This window comes from Hyla sarda, chromosome 11 (genome assembly GCF_029499605.1).
Source record: "Hyla sarda isolate aHylSar1 chromosome 11, aHylSar1.hap1, whole genome shotgun sequence".
Taxonomy (NCBI): Eukaryota; Metazoa; Chordata; class Amphibia; order Anura; family Hylidae; genus Hyla; species Hyla sarda.
In genome coordinates, this window is record NC_079199.1 from 100386584 (window position 1) to 100408062 (window position 21479).

General features: G+C 42.5%; 2 long non-coding RNA genes across 6 annotated transcripts in view; one reads left to right on the forward strand and one right to left on the reverse strand.

Moving 5' to 3' along the window:
• The window catches only part of LOC130295539 (uncharacterized), an 84616-nt gene extending 82555 nt beyond the window's left edge, over positions 1-2061 (reverse strand). For both annotated transcript variants that reach the window (XR_008848892.1, XR_008848893.1), the window contains exon 1: positions 1758-2061. This is a non-coding gene — a long non-coding RNA (uncharacterized LOC130295539). The remainder of the gene's footprint in view (positions 1-1757) is intronic.
• Positions 2062-4740: 2679 nt separating this feature from the next.
• LOC130295541 (uncharacterized) overlaps positions 4741-21479 on the forward strand; it is a 91444-nt gene continuing 74705 nt past the window's right edge. For 2 of the 4 annotated variants that reach the window (XR_008848895.1, XR_008848898.1), the window contains exons 1-2: positions 4741-4855; positions 7023-7153. This is a non-coding gene — a long non-coding RNA (uncharacterized LOC130295541). Of the gene's footprint in view, positions 4856-7022; positions 7154-8747; positions 9621-14084; positions 14541-21479 lie in introns of those variants that run through there. The other 2 variants (XR_008848897.1, XR_008848896.1) reach the window with 2 other exon arrangements.

The window sequence follows — 21479 nt, forward strand, 5'->3', positions numbered from 1 at the left end:
AATTAGAGAGCAGCAATATTCAAAAATGTCATGAAAATTGCAAAATCTGAAGGGACAGATGTTACAGAACTACAACTCCCAGCATGCCTGGGCAGTCTAGGCATGCTGAGAGTTGTAATTTGGCAACATCTGGAGGGCTACCGTTTGGGTACCACTGTAACAGTGGTCACCAAACTGTGACCCTCCAGATGTTGCAAAACTAAAAACTCCTAGCATGCCCAGACAGCCTTTGGCTGTCTGGGCATGCTGGGAGTTGCAGTTCGGCCTTCCTAGTGGTTGCCACAGTAAAGATCGTTTTACTGCAACTTTCCTTCCCCCCCACCGTTGCCTCCCTACCTGCGCCGTGATCTCCGCTGATGTCTCCAATGATCTGTGGTCCCCACACCATCTTCTTTGCAGGTACCCGGCCTCCATCTTCTCCCCCCATTCTGCCCGACATCCAAGGGTGGGCAGAACGGGGGGTTTCCATGGCAACCCACTGTCCTGCGCTGCCATTGGTCAGAATGAATTTCTGACCAATTGCAGGGGATAGGAGGAGATCACAGCACTGCAACCTCGCTCCTATCCCTCAGGATGATCGGGGCTGTCACTGCAGCTCCGATCATCCCTATTTTACGGGTGTTCGGGTCACCAGAGACCCGATCAGCCCGGAATAGCATAAAATCGCATGTCTGAATTGACATGCGATTTTCTGTGATCGCCGACATGGGGGGGTCTCAGGATCCCCCTCGGTGATGTGCCGGGATGCCTGCTGAATGATTCCAGCAGGCATCCCGGTCCGGTCCCCAACCGGCTAGCGGCGGGGACCGGAATTCCCACGGGCGTATGCATACATTCTACCTCCTTAAGGACTCAGGATGCAGGGCGTAAGCATACGCCCCACGTCCTGAAGAGGTTAAAAATGAAAGTAGCGATCTGATTGGTTGCTATGGGCAACTCAGTAACATTTCCTCTGGACAGGTTTTGATAAATCTCCCACATAAAACATTTATTTACTTTATTTTTTCTGATTTGTAGTACTTCCCATAATCCCCGGCCAGTGAGGGCCTAGGGTTGGCACCTTTCTTGCAAAAAAAAAAAAAAAAAGTACCAGCCATGCTAATTTGCACAATTAATTATATATACGTGACATCACAGGATACACATATGCGGGGGAAATTTTGTCCTATTCTGACCCCTTTAACTTTTTTATTTCTCCTTATTTGGGCCTGTATGAGGGTTCATTTTTTTGTGCCCTGATCTGTTGTTTTTAACAGGACCATTTTTGTTTTGATGGGACTTTTTGATCGCTTTTTTTTTTTTTTAAAGGGGTACTCCGGTGGAAAACTTTTTTTTTTTTACTGTACTGATGCCAGAAAGTTAAACAGATTTGTAAATAATTTCTATTAAAAAATCTTTACCCTTCCAGTACTTTTTAGCAGCTGTGTGCTACAGAGGAAATTCTGTTCTTTTTTATCCACAGTGCTCTCTGCTGACACCTGATGCCCGTATCAGGAACTGACCAGAGCTGGAGAAAATCCCCATTGCAAACCTATGCTGCTCTGGACAGTTCTCGACACGGACAGAGGTGTTAGCAGAGAGCACTGTGGATCTCAAATAGGAAGAGATGGTGCCGGCTATCAGTTGTGAGATTACGGGGCCAAGCCGCGCTGGTCAGTGGAAAACTCTATGCACGTTAATCCAGTGAGGGGTGCTCAGTCCGTATGACAGTGAGACAAAGCAAAATGGGTGCATAAAAGAAGGTAGACGGCACTCACCAACAATCTGGAAACTTATATTTCTTCATGCTGGAGTCACGGGCAGGTCAGAGGATCAGCGGTGGGCAGGGGGCATATCCGGAACGTTTCGTGCGTGTGACGCACTTCCTCAGCCAACGCTCAGCAGAGAGCACTGTGGACAAGACAAAAAAGAAACTCAAAAAGAACAGCATTATTAAAGCCCATGTGCTGCAGATCTATATCTTATCCAATCAATATTCCCAGTTCCTTTACCCACCCATCTGTTGTATTCTGGTGCCCTTTTCCTGCTTTTTTCTGTTTAATTTTCTCTGTGATTTTATGTATTTTTCTAATAAAGTTGGTCTAATTTAAGTTTTCAACATCGGTGTTTTGTGCACTAATTTATTTTCTAATTGGAGTTGCTAATTTGTAGTGCACATTTAGTTAAGTTTTCAGTAAGGTAATATCTTTCGGTGTGCACGTAACTTATATGTCAACTTAAAATATAGGACAGTTAACCTCTTCAGGACGCCAGGCGCATGCATACGCCCTGCATCCCGAGTCCTTAAGAACATGGGGCGTATGCATATGCCCGTGGGAATTCCGGTCCCTTCCGCTAGCCGGTTGGGGACCGGACCGGGATGCTTGCTGAAATGTCGGCAATCGCAGAAAATTGCATGTCAATTCAGACATGCGATTTTCTGCTATTCCAGGCTGATAGGGTCTCTGGTGACCCGATCACCCGGAAAATAGGGATGATCGGATTTGTCAGTGACAGCCCCGATCATCCTGAGGGATAGGAGCGAGGTCGCAGTGCTGCGATCTCCTCCTATCCCCTGCCATTGGTCAGAACTGATTCTGACCAATGGCAGCGCAGGAAAGTGGGTTGCCATGGCAACCCCCCGTTTTGCCCACCCCTGGATGTCGGGCAGAACGGAGGTTGGGAGAAGATGGAGGCCGGTACCTGACCAGAAGATGCGTGGGAACCGAAGATCATCCTGGAGACAGCGGAGATCCCGGCTCAGGTAGGGAAACAACGGTGGGGGGGGGATGAAAGTGAAAGTAAAGCGATCTTTACTGTGGCAACCACTAGGAAGGCAGAACTGTCACTCCCAGCATGTCCAGACAGCCAAAGGCTGTCTGGGCATGCTGGGAGTTGTAGTTTTGCAACATCTGGAGGGTCACAGTTTGGAGACCACTGTTACAGTGGTGCCCAAACAGTAGCCCTCCAGATGTTGCCAAACTACAACTCTCAGCATGCCTAGACTGCCCAGGCATGCTGGGAGTTGTAGTTCTGTAACATCTGTCCCTTCAGATTTTGCAATTTTCATGACATTTTTGAAAATTGCTGCTCTATTTTGAAGCCCTCTAATTTTTCCAAAAAGTAAAAATATGTCCATTTTATGATGCCAACATAAAGCAGACATATTGTATTTGTGAAGAAAAATAAAATTTATTTGGAATATCCATTTTCCTTACAAGCAGAGAGCTTCAAAGCTAGAAAAATGCAAAATTTTCTAAAATTTCATGAAATTTTGGGATTTTTCACCAAAAAAGGATGCAAGTAACGACAAAAATTTACCACCAAAATAAAGTAGAATATGTCACGAAAAAACAATCTCAGAATCAGAATATTCGGTAAAAGCGTTTTAGAGTTATTAATGTGTAAAGCGACGGTGGTCAGAATTGCGAAAAAGGGCTCAGTCCTTAAAGGAGTTCTCCAACTGAAATCTTTTATCCCCCGCTGTGCCCGGGCTGTAAAACTATACATAATAAACTTTCACTTACCTGCCCACGATCCCCCGTTGTTCCGATATCGCCGCCCGTGCTCCGATCCCTGTCAGCTTCCTCTTCCTGCGGGTCGGTGACTTCACTCTGCGCTCAGCCTATCAGCGGCCGCGACGGGACATTGCTGCGGCCGCTGATAGGCTGAGCGCAGTGAAGTCATCGACCCGCAGGAAGTGGAAGAGACCGGGACCGGAGAACGGGACGGCGATATCGGAACAACGGGGATCATAGGCAGGTAAGTGAAAGTTTATTATGTATAGTTTTACAGCCCGGGCACAGCGGGGGTTAAAAGTTTTAGCTTAGAGAACTCCTTTGAAGGGGTACTCCGGTGCTTAGACATCTTATCCCCTATCCAAAGGATAGGGGATAAGATGCCTGATCGGACCCCCAGGACCTTGCACGCGGCACTCCGTTTGTGATCAGTCCTCGGAGCGTGTTCGCTCCGGGTCAGATTACCGGCGACCACTCGGCGACCACACATGTGACGTCATGCTCCACCCCTCAATGCAAGCCTACGGGAGGGGGCGTGACAGCTATCAGGGGCGGAGGCGTGACATCTCGCGCCGCCGACCGTGTGGCCGCCGGTAATCGGACCCGGAGCGAACACGCTCCAGGGACTGATTACAAACGGGGTGCTGCATGCAAGATCCCAGGGGTCCCCAGCGACGGGACTCCCGCGATCAGGCATCTAAGCACCGGAGAACCCCTTTAAGGTGAAAAAGGGCTGCGTCCTTAAGGGGTTAAATTAACCCAAATCCACCCCCTTCGCTGGGTTTTTGTCTAAAGTCTAATGCAAGTCTACAGGAATTTAGTTACCTTCAGTCCTGCAAGCATGGGAATGAAGTTTCTGCACTTTTTTCACAGCAGGAACACAAGTACTAGGCCCAGATTTATCAAACTGTGTGGAGAGATTTTCCCACAGCGACCAATCACAGCTCAGCTAACCTGCTGAGGTAAAGTGAAAGCTGAGCTGTGATTGGCTGCTTTGAGAAAGTCTCTCCATTTTTTCTCACACACAGTTTGATAAATCTGGGACAGTGGTTTCCATTAGCAGGAGTCCTGTAGGACCGACCCCTGAGTGAAAATTTTGGGTGAGTTCCAATACTTTTTTTTGCAAGGACTTCACCCCTGCTTACTTACAGTAGTAGCAGTGACTGCCCAAACAGGACCTATGGCGAAGGACCTGTGGTGATGTCACAGTCATGTGACCAGTGAATGTGGGGGCGGAGCTCAGCAGGGGAGAGGGGATTGCGACTGAACGACCTGTGAGGAGGATCATGTGACAGGAGTGGGCGGAGCTCAGCAGAAGAGTAATTGTTCTGGCTGAGGGACCTGTTGTGAGGAGCCTGGTGAGAGCTTCATGAATAATACTCCCAGGACTGTGTGTGGAGTCACTGTATATAGTATATACCCATGTACAGTAAGTAATGGGAGATTTATCAAAACCTGTGCAGAGGAAAAGTTGTCCAGTTGCTCATAGCAACCAATCAGATTGCTTGTTTCATTTTTCACAGGCCTTCCTAAAAAATGAAAGAAGCGATCTGATTGGTTGCTATGGGCAACCTTTCCTCTGGACAGGTTTTGATAAATCTCCCCCAGTGACCCCACCAGCAGAGTGCAGCTCTGGACTATACCAGATGTTATTTCTGAGGATCAGCAGCAACATCTGGTATACTCCAGAGCTGCACTCACTATTCTGCTGGTGAGGTCACTGTGTACATACATTACATTACTTATCCTGTACTGATCCTGAGTTATATCCTGTATTATACCCCAGAGCTGTACTCACTATTCTGCTGGTGAGGTCACTGTGTACATACATTATATTACTTATCCTGTACTGATCCTGAGTTATATCCTGTATTATACCCCAGAGCTGTACTCACTATTCTGCTGGTGAGGTCACTGTGTACATACATTACATTACTTATCCTGTACTGATCCTGAGTTATATCCTGTATTATACTCCAGAGCTGCACTCACTATTCTGCTGGTGAGGTCACTGTGTGCATACATTACATTACTTATCCTGTACTGATCCTGAGTTATATCCTGTATTTTACTCCAGAGCTGTACTCACTATTCTGCTGGTGAGGTCACTGTGTACATACATTACATTACTTATCCTGTACTGATCCTGAGTTATATCCTGTATTATACTCCAGAGCTGCACTCACTATTCTGCTGGTGAGGTCACTGTGTACATACATTACATTACTTATCCTGTACTGATCCTGAGTTATATCCTGTATTATACTCCAGAGCTGTACTCACTATTCTGCTGGTGAGGTCACTGTGCACATACATTACATTACTTATCCTGTACTGATCCTGAGTTATATCCTGTATTATACCCCAGAGCTGTACTCACTATTCTGCTGGTGAGGTCACTGTGTACATACATTACATTACTTATCCTGTACTGATCCTGAGTTATATCCTGTATTATACCCCAGAGTTGTACTCATTATTCTGCTGGTAAGGTCACTGTGTACATACATTACATTACTTATCCTGTACTGATCCTGAGTTACATCCTGTATTATACCCCAGAGCTGTAATCACTATTCTGCTGGTGAGGTCACTGTGTACATACATTACATTACTTATCCTGTACTGATCCTGAGTTATATCCTGTATTATACTCCAGAGCAGTACTCACTATTCTGCTGGTGAGGTCACTGTGTACATACATTACATTACTTATCCTGTACTGATCCTGAGTTATATTCTGTATTATACCTCAGAGTTGTACTCACTATTCTGCTGGTGAGGTCACTGTGTACATACATTACATTACTTATCCTGTACTGATCCTGAGTTATATCCTGTATTATACTCCAGAGCAGTACTCACTATTCTGCTGGTGAGGTCACTGTGTACATACATTACATTACTTATCCTGTACTGATCCTGAGTTATATCCTGTATTATACCCCAGAGTTGTACTCATTATTCAGCTGGTGAGGTCACTGTGTACATATATTACATTACTTATCCTGTACTGATCCTGAGTTACATCCTGTATTATACTCCAGAGCTGTACTCACTATTCTGCTGCTGAGATCACTGTGTACATACATTACATTACTTATCCTGTACTGATCCTGAGTTATATCCTGTATTATACTCCAGAGCTGTACTCACTATTCTGCTGGTGAGGTCACTGTGTACATACATTACATTACTTATCCTGTACTGATCCTGAGTTATATCCTGTATTATACTCCAGAGCAGTACTCACTATTCTGCTGGTGAGGTCACTGTGTACATACATTACATTACTTATCCTGTACTGATCCTGAGTTATATCCTGTATTATACTCCAGAGCTGTACTCACTATTCTGCTGGTGAGGTCACTGTGTACATACATTACATTACTTATCCTGTACTGATCCTGAGTTATATCCTGTATTATACCCCAGAGTTGTACTCATTATTCTGCTGGCGAGGTCACTGTGTACATACATTACATTACTATGCTGTACTGATCCTGTACTGTGTACCTTGCGCAGACATATCTGCTAAGCAGCGAGACGTCAGTGACCCACCAGAGAGGAGCGCGGAGGAGAACACTTCTCGGCCTCTTTCATCTTCTGCAGTGAACACAACAGACTCCATTTCTGGTCCTTCATGCCGGCTGCCGGTTAGTTACTAAAATTAAATGTTATGTTAGTAAGCACTCAGTGGTGATGTCAGGGGCGAGTGAATAGCGTAAACGTTAAAAAAAATTCCAGAATTTCATATTTTTGGTCACTTGATATACCATATAAAATTAATAAAAAGCAATCAAAAAGTCTAATCTAAACCAAAGTGGTTCCGATAAAACCTACAGATCACTGCACCAAAAATATCCCTTATACAGCCCCGTATACAGAAAAAAAATGGTCAGAATAGGACAATTTTAAGCATACCGATTTTCTTAAGTAGTTAAATAAAACAAAATCTATATAAATTGGGTATCACTGTAATTGTATGGGACCACAAAATAAAGATAATGTGTCATTTTAACCGTAAAATATACTGTGTAGAGATTAAAGTCACCCCCCCCCCCCCCTCTCAAGTTTTAAAATTGCGTTGTTTAATTATTTTCTTCATTTATAAAAATATGTATTTACATTTTTATTGTATGTAGGTGGGACATCTATATGGGTGTGGCTTACATATGGGTGGGCCCATGGGGGGGCCCCATGATCTTCTATTGCCCGGGGGCCCCATGAGCTGTCAGTCCACCCCTGGGACAGGATATCAGGTCTGGATATGAGGATGGGATATATGGTCGGGATATTATGATGGGATATGAGGACAAAATATGAGGATCTCTTCCACAAGGTTAAAGGGGTAGTGTAGTCCTGAAAAACTTATCACCTATCCTAAGGACCGACCACTGGGGCCCCCCGAGATCTCCTGTACGGGGCCCCGGCAGCCCGTGGGAAGGGGGTGTGTTGACCACTGCACGAAGCGGCGGCCGACATCCCCCCTCAATGCAGCGCTATGGCAGAGAAGGAGATTGCTGAAGGCAGTGCTCCGGCTCTGCCATAGAGTTGGATTGAGGGGGCTGCCGGGGCCCCGTACAGGAGATCGCGGGGGGTGGGGACATGGCCGTGACGTCACGGGGGGGGGGGGCGTGACCGTGAGGACATCACAAGCCTCCGCTCAGCATTGCCCAAAGTTTGCTCCGTGCACCGGATGTCCGGGGTGCCGCAGCCGAGATTGCGGGAGTCACCAGCGGCAGGACCCCTTTAAGGGCTATTTTACGGCTGAAGAAATGGCTGAGAAAGTATGCGGGAGCCTTAGCCTAAATGATCAGTACAAAAATTTTATAGAATTTACAAATAGATATTTTTTTCCTACTTTTACAAACTGTAGTTAAACAGATAAAAAAACAGATATAAAAACTGCGTGTAGTGATAAGAGAAAAATCACAGGAAAATGCTGCAAAAATTCCATTGATTTTCTTTAAAAAAAAAATTTAAATGTTATAGTAGTTCAACTAATAAATAAGCGGGACTTGAACTGGAAGTTCCATTCGTATAAATGTTGGGCTTTCCTGGATTTTTAGGAGACTTTCATGAATTCCATGTAATCCGATGTCACGTTCCCAGGTTCTTTGACCGCCTTTTATAATGTGATAAGTGTCAGTTCCTCCCTACGCCTTTTGACCTTGGCGGCCCGATAATAAAAGGGCCTCTGGGTTATTGTAGGACGGTCTTTTGACCACCCTTAAATTACCATTACAGTGACCTGAAGTGGCTGGTTACAATAACTCGACAATGGAGAGGACAGTGAAAATTGCCATTATTACGACACGTCTTCCGCCTCCTTCTTCGTTCTTCTTTGAATTGGACCTTTAGAATAGAAATCCAAGGACGGGCCCTCGGAAAAGGCTTTCTGACTAGAATTTACAATGAAATCCGGCTTTGTCAAGAAGAAAACACCGGGCCTAGAAGCTGGGAAGTCATTTATATTTACAGAGTGAATGTGATTTGAAGGACACTCTAGACAATGCTGTTTATCTAGGGACTGGGAAGAAATGCCGGCTGCAGCTTGGAAGACATTCTGGCCAATTATCAGCTCCATTTATCCCTGTCCCTCTTTATTTAAACGCATATGTATGGCCCATGGTGGCAGCTGGAAGGTAGCACAAAAGCTGCCAGTGATGTCCCATAATGCACAGGTAAACATCAGTATGTCAACAGTTTAGTCACACGGCATGAACAGTATTATTTTTTGGAAGATGACACCATTTGACTGGTTACATGTGGGCATCTGAACATCACTGGCAAAATAGGCATTAAAGAAAAAAAATCACAAAAATTAGGACAAAAACTACTTTAAAAAAATCACAGAAAAGAGGCTATGCTTACTGGTTACTGGTACGAGGGCAGGTTGGAAAACATATGATGCAGATCAGCCACAATGCTATATGGGGGAAGTACGACAGGTACAAAATACGGATGAACAACCACGCACACGCCTACTGTCTATAAGGGGGCAGCTCCTTGGTATCATAGTTGCACACAGTAAAGGCATAAAAAGGGTGCCATTTACATGATAACGTGTAGTGCACCACGCCGGCTTGCAATCTATTAGTGACGCCCATAATATTTGATAAACGCCCAGCATTTTGTAAACTCACAGACAAAAAGAACCAATTATGTAAAATCATATACCTTTATTAAACATATATCAAAAAAAGACATAAAAATAGGAAGAACATTAAAATATGGGCACATTGAGTGACAAAAACAGATGACTGGAGATGGGACAGGAGGTACAGCACTACATGGAATGCGGAGACAGGAACTGAGTATGAAAAAATTAACTCTCAGTAAAATAAAGAAGTACACATATGGTAAGAGGATAGGACCATAAAGAGAATCAGAGAGAAATAATCATAACATGAAAAAACATCCTATATGAATCAAGCTGGAAGGCAAAAGAGACAGCAACCAAGAGACTGTCCGCCATGCATGCTACCAAGTCCAACCCCAACATACGTTTTGCGTTGTGCTTTGTCCCTCAATGCAAGCCTATGGGAGTTAGGCTTGCATTGAGGGGGTGGGGCGTGACGTCACATGGGGGCGGAGCCGTGACATCACAATACTCCGGCCCCGTGATCTGCAGTCATCAGACCCGGAGCGAACATGCTCCAGGGGCTGATGGTAATGGGGTGCTGCGTGAAAGATCATGGGGGTCCCCAGCTGCGGGACCCCCACGATCAGGCATCTTATCCCCTATGCTTTGGATAAGGGATAAGATGTCTTAGCGCCGGAGTACCCCTTTAAGGTAACAATCCTTCACTCAGTCTTGCAACAATTCAGATCACTCAAGAAACTTTTCTCAAGTCTTCATGGTCTGTCCTCATGTTCAGGAATCCAGAAATTACATCACAACACATGTAGATAAAGGAAGTGACATCATCAGTCTCAATCCTTTATCCAATTTGACAACAACAGGTAGTTTAACACTTATAACACTGTCTTTACATCCTACATACTGGAAGTTATAAATTATAACATAACTCCCTTCCAAGCCACCTTCTGGAAAACAAAATAAGTACTATATGATGGGCCATAGCATGAGGAAATTCTAAAGTAATAAAGGAAAGTCCAATATTTGGCCGAAGTGGAGAATGACTACTAAGAGTATCTCAATCTGGAGGACCTTATAGGCCCATGCAGTACATGTACAGTCCATGGATTCCATTGGGTGCTGGGTAATTTCTCCAGTGGCGATGCTGCAGAGGAATTTTGGGGGACTATTCTAACAAAAAAGGGATTTAACCCCAGAGCAGCCATTTAATACATTCTGTGACATCATCAACAGCTGATAATATACTGTCCCCTGTTTATAAAGATCCACTCATTTACTGGCCAGGCTTATTGAATTCCTCCCACCCGGGGGAACAATTATTCTTTTTGTCAGGGGTCAGCGGGGACATCTATGCCTTGTGCTAATGGTGTGGATGAGGCACCACGAGGGTAGTGACCTCGGCATTGTCCTGCTGTGTAGACAAGCTGCTGTGACCATTGATGTGTTATGTAAACCTCTGCTGCTGACTAATTGGTTTGACTGCAGGATAAGACCATAAATACTCAAATAACATGGGAGGAGGAGACCCACTGGGAATCCTAAACATGTGTACAGCAGTTTTGCAAGGCCAGACCCTCAGGCTGAAAACCTCAAGTCTACAGTAGATTTCCATCCCAAGTCACAATATGCTCAAGTGTCACTACAGTCTTTACAACCCACACACAGATAATTCAGCTAATATAGTTGGTGCCATCTCTGGTGGATGGAAATGGTGGATCTTTAGGTAGAAGCACCTTCACTGGGTTTTAGGAGCTGGGTCGCCCATCTTTTTCAGAAACCAGTCTTCAGGCCCAAATTTGGTAATTTGACAAGGCCCCAACAATATCAAGTGGTGAATTTTCAGTTATAAATCACTGCCAGAGAGGTTCCTGGATTTTTTAGGGGTATCCCTCATTTGGGACCTCCATTTATTATCTACAGCAGAAAGTGGCTCCAAAATATACTCACTTTCTCCCTGTTTTCTCATAGTCCACCAGTGTATTCTCTTTTTTTTTGTTGCGCTTTTACACAGAACGCACGATAAGGTATGTCATTGTGTATGCTCGGGTGCAAAAGAAGAAGGCCCATCCCGGCTTTTAGTGACTGTAGGCGAGCAGTTGCTGTGGCCTATGAAACTTATTTACAGAGCAAGGAGCCAATGGCCCAGGAAAACCATTAGCATTGAGCGGTAATCTGCAGGGAAACCTTTCAGCAAGAGGTTATTTGCCCTACAGCACCACCACAGGGGAAATTAAGTATTACATGGTGCCCACTGAAATTACATGGATATTCATATCAAGCAAATAAACTCCCCCACCTTTTTTATTTCTTTTTTTCAGTTTTGGCAAGTGGGACCATCCTAATGGGAGAATCTATCTGCTGGAGGACCTACCTGCTGAGGGGGACCTACCAATGGCAGAAACTATTTGTAATGCAGGCGTTTGGTTCTCCCTACAGGCGTCAGGCCCGGACTTCCTCCTCCACACTATGGCACTCTGTAGTGGTTGCATGCGTGCACAAACTGTCACTTTAAGGATCCATGCAGCTTCTCATTCACGTCCTCAACCAATACCTGCCAGACACTCCTCCCTTTCTACAGTGCCTAAGCAATATTCTGTATGTTCACAGCAAAGGTGTTCTTCTGTACTCCTGTGATCCTGACCAGGCCTGTTGCCCGACTCTGCCTCAGCTTGATACCTCTGTACCTGACTGCTTCTCCAGTGCATGACCCAGATTGTTGACCACTACTCTGTCTGCTGATCAAGCCTGCTCCACCTGACTGCATCTGAGCTCCTCAGTTCTGCTGTTCTAACAGCTACAGCTCAGCTATACATCAAGTCAGCTCTGCTTTATCAGACTCTGTTACTGCGCTAATACTATCTATAGCGTCAGTTTGCCCCTCCTGCCTATATCCCCGGTGCTTGACACCGAGGCATTTTAGCCTGCCTGGCCAGCTGCCACTTAACCGAGACCACTATTGCGGTAGCGAACTGATGTCTCCCTTGCATCTGATTTTTATAAAGGGCAGACAACCTTAAGTGGCTTAATAAGGTGGCTCCATGGTATGCTTCTAGACAAGAAGGTATTCAGCTGGTCGTCTTAACCTTTCCAGCCAACCAACTAAATAGTCTGCGCTGCCTAACATACATCACACACTCTCTTATGACCCACCAAGTGAAATTCAAGGGGACATATTATACCCACCAGATGCTATAAGTACATCTTCTTGAGTGATATTCAAGCATTTGTACCTGAATTAAAATTTAAGTGGATTAAAGGGTGAAAAATGAATGACTACCATGGCTTTTGGGTCCTTAAAATGCCACCATAGTCTTGAATTGAGTATAGGGGTAAGCGTAATCCACTGCCAGGGGGTAAGAGTTTCTCATTGAGAACAAAAGGATTAGGCAAATTAAAAGCAACAAACCAGATTCTTATCTCCTCTGAGGTTTACTGCCAGAGGAGAATCATGAGTCCACCATATACATTAGATGTAGCCTATTTCTGACGAACTTAGCGTATTCAGCTGCCACATGCCTAATATGTATGACCATCTTATGTGCTGTCCCCACATCTTCTCAATTCTGACCCCAAAGAACAATAACTCTGCTCTGTCCTACTCTTCGACTGACTTACCCCACCAGACATTGAGCAGTTTTCAGGGTTTGTATGCCTAATGCAATTCTGATGCAGGTTCCTCTTCTTGCAATGATGCCAATTGGCCAAAATTCTGCAGCCACCCAGCATGCCTCACCTCCCACCATAAAATTACCTGTCTCTACTACTACTACTACTACTACATACTATCCATCAACTTCCATAATGTATTATTGTACGCATTATGGTTACTATGAACATTTAGCAGCTTCATGAATTCAGATGGAGTCAAAGGTCATACTGATCGGGAAAGCAATTTTAGGTAGTTGTGTAGTCAAAAAATTTTGATTAAAAAGATGTAATAAATAATGAATTAGAATCCTGTTCAGTACACCAATACATAAAAGCTCAAATCCTCACATCCCATTGGTGAAGCCAACTGTTGTGCTGGTAAAGGGACAGTGACTCCCACATGTATTGTAAAGGGTGTAAAGGGATAAAACAGAACGTTCCCTCTATAATAATCCATTCAATCCGCATGTTCCCTTGTTAACAAGTGACCTTTTAACTGACCACAAAAGCCAAAGCACACAAGCCCCCTGTATGGCTGCATGGGAAACACCATCTCGCCACAAAGGGAAACTCCATTTCATTTTTTGTTTGACCCAACACAACATTATAAGGCCAACAACGTGACCAGGTGCTTCCTTTTTGGGTGATTATGTTATATAAATTACGGGAGATTAGTTTTTATAGCGATGACCGAACAGATATATTTGGACACATTGACGACTATATAAATATAATACAGTATAGCCAAATAACTAACTAGAAATCTAAAATAAATATAAATATGGTATCGCCACCTCTTTTCACAGAATCTGATATATATTGTATAATTACAGAAGTTGTTTCTCAGCATCATTGAACATTTGGTAATGATGAAGAGACAAGAGAGAGGCGAGTTTGTTCAGAAAAGGATTCCGCATGATGAGGTCACCCTGACATAGATGGGTGCACATAACTAGATCAAAACATGAGCTAAGAACCCAAATTTTTATTTAAATTCATCTATTTAATGGTTGATGTTTGCTACAACTAATATAATATGGCTCCCTATATAATATACAAGAATATAACTACTATAATACTGCCTCCTATATACAAGAATATAACTACTATAATACTGCCTCCTATGTAAACGAATATATCTACTATAATACTGTCCCCTATGTACAAGAATATAAGTACTATAATACTGCTCCTATGTACAAGAGTATAACTACTATAATACTGCTCCTATGTACAAGAATCTAACTACTATAATACTGCCTCCTATGTACAAGAATATAACTACTATAATACTGCTCCTATATACAGGAATATAACTACTATAATACTGCCTCCTATATACAAGAATATAACTACTATAATACTGCCTTCTATGTACAAGAATATAACTACTATAAATCCATAGGAAGATGAGAAGAAAACCACACTCACCCACTGTAATGGGCTGCAATCATAGAAGATCTTTATTCAACCGTATACATGAGGGTCTGGGACAGGCGGAGGACGTGGAGGAGGAAAAAAAAGAATGCAACTAGTTTCGCTCCCTAGGGAGCTTTATCCAGCTAATGTGCCACATGTCCTCCGCCTTTCTCGGACCCTCATGTATCCGGTTGAATAAAGATCTTCTATGATTGCAGCACATTACAGTGGGTGAGTGCGGTTTTCTTCTCATCTTCCTATGGATTTATGAATGAACTTTTCACTAACCTGCACCCTCCAATATATGTCTGCCTACCCGGTCTCCTCGTGGCATTCTGAACATTACAGCTATCTTACATCCAGTATACTCTAGACAGTCCCGTTTCACCCTACACTGCTTTCATATAACTACTATAATACTGCTCCTATGGACAAAAATATAACTACTATAATAGACTGCAAAGAGGATAGTGTTCGGCACTGGGTATTGCAGGCTGATAATAATCGGGAATCCTGTACTGTTACTGTGTGTGGTGCTCAGCGCTTAGCCAGAGATATAGATACTAAGTAGAAACGTTGCTGCACGGGCTCCGCTGAGCCCACTTTCCTGTCTCTCCCCGCTCCCACTATACTGGCGTGATCTTTGTATGTACCGCACCGTGATCGAAAATAAAACCGGAAAAGGGTGAGTGCCGTGTTATCATTTCTATACATAGTATAATTACTATAATACTGCCCTCTATGTACAAGGATAAAATTACTATAATACTGCTTCTATGTACAAGAAGATAACTACTATAATACTACTCCTATATACACAAATATAACTACTATAATATTGCCCCCTATACACAAGAATATAACTACTATAATACTGCTCCTATGTACAAGAAAATAACTATTATAATACTGCTCCTATATACAAGAATATAACAACTATAATACTGCTCCTATATACAAGAATATAACTACTATAATACTGCTCCTATATACAACAATATAATTACTATAATACTGCTCCTATATACAAGAATATAACTACTAGAATACTGCCCCTATATACAAGAATATAAATACTGTATTACTGTCTCCTATATACAAGAATATAACTACTATAATACTGCTCCTATATACAAGAATATAAATACTGTATTACTGTCTCCTATATACAAGAGTATAACTACTATAATACTGCTCCTATATACAAGAATATAACTACTATAATACTGCTCCTATATACAAGAATATAACTACTATTATACTGCTCCTATATACAAGAATATAACTACTATAATAAGTGCAAGTGTAGAAGGAAAAAACCGCACTCACCCACATTAAATGTGCTGCAAATGAGGAGATTTTTATTCAGCCGGGGGTCAAAGTCCGGAACAGGTGGAGGACGTGGAGGAGAAAAATGCAACTAGTTTCGCTCACAGAGGAGCTTTATCCAGCTAATGTGCCACCAGTGCTTTAGTGTTGTCTTCCAAATTGCATTTATCGAAAAACCCCTCCACGTCCTCTCTGCCTGAAGCTAGAAAGGTATGCTCCGTATCTCCTGTTGTTGAAGCTTCTATATCTTCCATACCGGCAGCGGTGGAATAACATACAAAGCCGGTTGTGTTAATGGAAATCGTCCCAAAAATATTGACTTTCTATATACATATACTCTTAGACGTGCTCAATTTCAAAGGAAGAAAGTCCAAATAAGTAAACTGTAGAACGAAATGGCACTGTCCGGATGTATTAGATAGGTTTTGGTAGTGATAGTACTTCCAGGAGATCGGGTATGCAGACAATCGATGGGGGTGCAGGTTTAACAGAAAAAGTCCAATAATAAGTGCAAGTGTAGAAGGAAAAAACCGCACTCACCCACATTAAATGTGCTGCAAACTAGGAGATTTTTATTCAGCCGGGGGTCAAAGTCCGGAACAGGTGGAGGACGTGGAGGAGAAAAATGCAACTAGTTTCGCTCACAGAGGAGCTTTATCCAGCTAATGTGGCACATTAGAAGTGTAGAAGCGCAACAGCCGGAGCTGTGCGGGTGGGTGGCAAACAGCTGGTTTCGCGGCAAAAAACGCTTCCTCTGGCCTCCTATACTGCTCCCTATATACAAGAATATAACTACTATAATACTGCTCCTATATAGAAGAATATAACTACTATAATACTGCTCCTATATACAAGAATATAACTACTATAATACTGCTCCTATGTACAAGAATACTGACACTAAATGGGAGACTCTTAAAAATATCTTAAGGGGTACCTTTCATCAAATAAAGTTTTTATATATTATAGATTAATGTATGCAGAATAACTTTCCAATAGCATGTCATTAAATAAAATATGCTTCTTTCTATTTATTTTTCTATTTTTTACTGGCAGGGAGCAGTGCTGAGCTTGTCTATGTCCCGGCTGCAGTCTGAGATTTAGGACTCCAGCATGAGTCTGAAATCTATAAAAAGCTTGTGGCCAGGACTGGTAGGGAGACCCCTAGTGGTCATTTTTTCAAAGTGGAAAATTAAATAGAAAGAAGCATATTTTTAAATAATACAACACAAGAAAGAAGAAGCGGGGGCACTCACGTGTAGGTGATCAGGTAACAGGCTTCTTTATTTCATCGGTGCAGGTAAAATCGTACAATAGCGGGGCGTCAGGAGACGATAGCTATTTCGTGCCGCACCCGGCACTTCTTCGGGTCACGCCTCTCCAGGTGAACAAGGGTCAGGTAAATACTTCCTGAAACCCTACGTCACCAGGACGGGGCGTATACAAACATGCATTACGAAAGTGCAGGATGCAGACACTTAATTAAAACATATAATTAATCATTAAAAACATATATAGAACGACCATACGCATAAATGAGCGCTTAATGGAACACAAAGTATCAGTATCAGAAAATACTCAGAAAAATACTCAGGAAAAAACTCACTCAGGAAAAAACGCTCATGTAAAGCCGATCATTCAGACCGAGGTTTCCCTCCGCAGATGTCCGAATGACCCATCTTGCTTCGGATTGTAATAAGCGTTTCTCTTACTGTCTGTGCCCTGAATGGGGGATATCTTTTCTATACCTGTATATTTAAGAGCTTTGCTATCTCCTCCAGGCTCTTCTACTACGTGTGCGATTAATCTAGGGCTCCCTTTCTTTGTAACTATAGATCTAGCGTGTTCCCTGAAACGCACATTCATAGATCTAGTGGTGCAGCCTATATAAAATCGCTTACAGGTACAAAAAATCGCGTATACGACATTAGTTGTTCTGCAGCACATCATGCTTTTTTGTGTAATTCTAACACCTCCTAAGGACAAGTCCTTATATATGCATACATGGTGGCACCAATTACAGGTGCCACATCTATGCATACCTGGGGACAATGATCTGATTTACCAGTTCTCTTGATTGGGTTTTTCTTTAAATAAATCTTTTATGTTCTTACACTTTTTGAATGCTACAATTGGTTTCTGGTCAGTGTACTCAGCTAGGTCTGCATCATTTTGTACCAGGAACCAATTGTCACTTATGGCTTTCCTTATTTTAGTTGCCATGGGACTAAATGAAAAAGAAAACGTAAAGCGTGAGCTTTCTACCTTTTCCATCTTTTCTACCTTTAGTTCAGTATTATGCACTGATGTAGGCGGAGCATTGCCTGAAGTAACCTGTCTGTTTTCAAACAAACTCCTCCTCCTTTGTTGTAAGTTTTTCTTCTTTTTTCTCCCACCATCTAATAGTTCTTTCCTATTTTGATTCAAGGCTCTCTGTAGTGATTTTTCTAAGAGGTTTTTGGGGTACCCTCTATTTATCAATCGGTTTAGCAAATCATTTGCTTTCGACAAAAAAATCCTCATCTCTACTGTTAATACGCCTCAATTGCAAAAACTGTCCATATGGGACCGCTTTCTTGACATGCTCGGGGTGGTAGCTATCATAATGTAGCAATGCGTTGCACGCAGTAGGTTTACGGTAACCTTTAGTAACAACACTGTTTTCTTCCACCACCACCACGAGCACGTCAAGGAATTCTAACTCCCCCCCGTCCTACCTTAGAAGTGAACGACAGGTTCATATCTATGATGCTGTTTAATTCACCCACAAACTCATTGAACTCTAACTCTGTCCCAGTCCATACGATAAAAATATCGTCTACAAAACGATGATAACTAGCAACAAACCTCAAAAAGCGGTTAGAACTGGAAAATATAAATTTCTTTTCAAACATAGCAAAAACTATTGGAAGGATTAAGATTTTTTAATAGAAGTAATTTACAAATCTGTTTAACTTTCCGGAGCCAGTTGATATATAAAAAAAAGTTTTGGCCTGGAATACCCCTTTAACTATATAAATAGCAAAAAGCTTAAAAATGAAAGTGTTGGCCCTTTAAAACCCCTTAAGGACGAAGCGTTTTTCCGTTTTTGCACTTTTGTTTTTTCCTCCTGACATTTTAAAAATCATAACCCTTAAAATTTTGCACCTAAAAATCCATATGATGGCTTTTTTTTTTGCACCACCAATTCTACTTTGTAATGACATCAGTCATTTTACCTACAAATCTACAGCGAAACGTAAAAAAAAATCATTGTGCAACAAAATTGAAGAAAAAAGCCATTGTGTAACTTTTGGGGGCTTCAGTTTCTATTTTTCGGTAAAAATGACACCTTATCATTATTCTGTAGGTCCATATGGTTAAAATGATACCCTACTTATATAGGTTTGATTTTGAATTACTTCTGGAAAAAATCATAACTACATGCACGAAAATTTATACTTTTAAAATGATCCTCTTCTGACCCCTGTAACTTTTTTATTTTTTCGCCTACGGGGCAGTATGAGGGCTCGTTTTTTTGCGATGTGAAGTTTTTACCGGTTTTATCTTAGTTTTGATCGGATTTTTTGATTGCTTTTTATTTATTTTTTAATGGTATAAAAAGTGACCAAAAATACACTATTTTGGACTTTGGAATTTCTTTGCGCGTATGCCATTGACCGTGCGGTTTAATTAACAATATTTTTTTTTATAGTTCAGACATTTACGTATGTGGCGATACCACATATGTTTATTTTTATTTAAACAGTTTTTTTTTTAAATGGGAAAAGGGGGGGGGGGGTGATCGAAATTTTTATCAGGGAAGGGGTTAAATCAAATTTATTAACTTTTTTTTTTTTACTTTTCTCATGCAGTGTTATAGCCTACTCTGGGGTCGATAACATTTTATGCACTGATTGCAGGCACTGTTCAATGCATTGCTATAGGAATGCATTGATCAGTGTTTTTTGCGCTTGATTGCTCAAGCCTGGATTTCAGGCTTGGAGCACTCAAACACCGATTGGACAGCCGGGAAGAAGGGAAGGCACCTCCAGCTGTCCTCTCAGTTGTTGGGGGCACCACGATATCACCGCGTCGGTCCCGAACAGCTCCACTGAGCTAGCCGGTATGGATTTCTCCCGTTTTAGACACCGCGATCAACTTTGATAGTGACGTCTACAGGGTTAATATCGGACATCAGCCCGATCGGCGATGTCCGGTATTAGCCGCGGGTCCTGGTTGCTGACAGAATCTGGGACCCAGCAGTTACGAAGCTCACTCAGCTTCTGAGTGTGCTACACAGATCGGGAGCCGGCCACGGACGTAAATATATACTTTGGTCGTTAAGGGGTTGAAAAACCTATAAAAACGGGGATCAGGAAAAAGCTAATATATTAAACACATTCTTCTCCACTGTATTCATAGAGGAAAATGGAATGCCAGGTGAAATACAGCGAGATAAGGTAAACTCCCCAGTACAGGTCACCTGTCTAACCCAGGAAGAAATACAGTGCCGTCTACAAAATATCAGAATAGACAAATCACCAGGTCTAGATGGCATTCACCCCCATGTTCTAAAGGAATTAAGTAATGTAATAGACAGAACCCTATTTTTAATATTCAGGGACTCTATAGTAAGAGGGAATGTTCCCCAGGACTGGTGCATGGCAAATGTGGAGCCAATATTTAAAAAGGGGTCAAAATGTGACCCCAGTAATTATAGGCCTGTTAGTTTAACCTCAGTTGTATGTAAATAGTTTGAGGGTTTTCTAAGGGATGCTATTTTGGAGTATCTTGATAAAATAAATGTATGACTCCATATTAGCATGGCTTTATGAGGGATCGGTCCTGTCACCTGATCAGCTTTTATGAGGAGGTGAGCTCCAGACTGGACCAGGGGCAATCACTTGATGTCGTATATATCTGGATTTTTCCAAAGCATTTGATACCTTGCCACATAAAAGATTGGTGCATAAAATGAGAAGGATGGGGCTGGTGGAGAATGTGTGTGGGTAAGTAACTGGCTCAGTGATAGAAATGAGAGGGTGGTTATTATTGGCACGTATTATGATTGGGAGACTGTTACTAGTGGGGACCACAGGGGTCCATCTTGGGTCCTATTCTATTTAATATATTAATTAATCACCTTGTAGAGGGCTTGAATAGTAAAGTAGCAATCTTTGCAGATGATACTAAACTCTGTAAAGCGGTAAACACTATAGAGGACAGTGCACTGTGTATAGTAGATTGCACAATAGAGGACAGTGCACTGTTACAAATGGATCTGGATAGGTTGGAGGTTTGGGCTGGGAAGTGGCAGATGAGGTTCAACACTGATAAATGTAAGGTAATGCACATGGGGAGGAAAAATCCAGGCTGGGATTATTTTAAATGGTCGAACACTTGGGACGACTGACGTGGAAAAGGACTTGGGAGTCTTAGTTAACAGTAAATTTAGCTGTAGTGACCAGTGTCAGGCAGCTGCTGCCAAGGCAAATAAA